General features: G+C 34.4%; 1 protein-coding gene across 23 annotated transcripts in view; it reads left to right on the top strand.

Moving 5' to 3' along the window:
* The window catches only part of celf2 (cugbp, Elav-like family member 2), a 234,019-nt gene that overhangs the window by 205,581 nt on the left and 26,553 nt on the right, over positions 1 to 1,885 (top strand). The window lies entirely within an intron of this gene.

Consider the following 1,885-nt stretch of genomic DNA (forward strand, 5'->3'; position numbering starts at 1 on the left):
TGCACCGTTACTTTGGGGGTCGTGGGCTGAAAGCTTTGGGAACCCCTGGACTAGTGCAATATCCGCATGGTCGGGGGGCAAAATACGTGTCATACTTTTCTAAATGAAGCATTGTAGTGCTGCAGATACGTCCCGGATCAGATTAAAGAAAACATGTTTGTTTGGTTCAAATCCTCGCCCAAAAAAATCCCACCATAATCATTTAAAAATGTTACTTTTAATATTTTTGAATGAAAATGAGAATAATGATCCAAAAATGAGCATTCTCTCCAATACAGCAAAGTATTAGTCGCAATATTAGTTAAAAAAAATAATCACAATTAGATATTTTACTCATATAAACTCTAAGAAATAAATCCATAAAATGACAGAAGAAAGTTCTGGTAGCTCGTGACCCGGACGTCGCCCCGTAATTAAAACACAAAGTATCAACGTGTAGCTAACAATACACAACACGTTCTGTTAGTTCCATGTGAAATGATCTTGTACATAGCTGCTCGGTTTGTAAACTTCAGAAAACATAGAAAGAAACTTCAAAAATGTCAACAAAAGCAACAAAAACGTTGGAGTAAAAGCCCAAAATGTCAACAAAAATGACAAAAACTTTGTAAAATGCGAGAAAAAAAAAGTGGCGAAAAAACAACGTGACCAGCAAAAGTTATCGGAGCACAAATCATGCAATTCTAAATGTAAAAAAAAAAGAAAAAATTGAAATTGATTTAAAACTGTAAAACACATTTTATGGAGAATTTCTGTTAAAAAATATACAGTCATACAACTGATAATACACAGATATTTCTTTTTGTGATTTAAAAAAAAAAGAAAGATTTTCTGGTTACACTTTACTTGAAGGTATTTACATAAAAGTAGATAAATACACAGATATAGTATAGTTTATAATTTAGCTGTGATATTGATTTATATGTGAAATGCCCTGGGGTCAAATTAGTTTTTTCATTCCAGAAATATGTGTTTCTTTGAACCAAAAGTCCCAAAAATAACATGGATGCATGGGGGGGGTTCCATACAACATTATTTGCGGGTCAAATTAATGATCAGTTGTATCGAATTTTGGGCGTTTTATATATAACTTCATAACATTTGGAAAACTGGTTTAAACGGTTTTAAAACCAGTAACCAGTCGGTGATGCACTCAGCATCCTTTAATCTTAACTATTAGTCCAAATAATTCACTATTTCTGATTTTTTTTCACTCCAAAATGAGGTATAATTTCATATGAATTAGGTTTATTGAACGTGAATGGGGAAAAAGCATTCGACAAAACGTGACAGAAATGTTTTGAAAAGTGTCAAAAGCACAGAAAAAAGGGTAACACTTGAACTACTCAAAGTTATCTACATAAGAGTGACATGACACTGTCATGAACATAAACATGAACATGAACCATAACCATAACTCGTCATGACAACACCGAACGACACTAAAAGAAGCGTTATGTCGTAAACATTATGGCTTGTTTTTATAATGTTTTATGACACGGTCATGATAGTGTCATGTCATTCCCTTTGTCTCCACTGTCATGTATAAGCTCTTCTCTCAGATGAAGTTATCTACATAAGAGTGACATGACACAGTTATGACACATGAACCCTAACCATAACTCGTCACGATAAAACTCAACAACACTTACTGAAAGAAGCGCTATGTCATAAACGTTTATGACTCGTTCATAATGTTTTATGACGTGTTCATGACAGTGTCATGTCACTCTTATGTCAATACCTTTAAGTAAAGTGTAACCAAAAAAGCGCCAAAGAAATCTCACTTTCAATTTTGACCCAGAAGGGCAACGAGTTGAATCAAAGTCGTCTTCTCTGCCCTCATCATTTCTTTTCCCTCCCCTTCCTGCTCCCTCTCCCTCTG

The sequence above is a fragment of the Etheostoma spectabile genome, chromosome 23, assembly GCF_008692095.1.
Source record: "Etheostoma spectabile isolate EspeVRDwgs_2016 chromosome 23, UIUC_Espe_1.0, whole genome shotgun sequence".
In the NCBI taxonomy this organism is placed as follows: domain Eukaryota; kingdom Metazoa; phylum Chordata; class Actinopteri; order Perciformes; family Percidae; genus Etheostoma; species Etheostoma spectabile.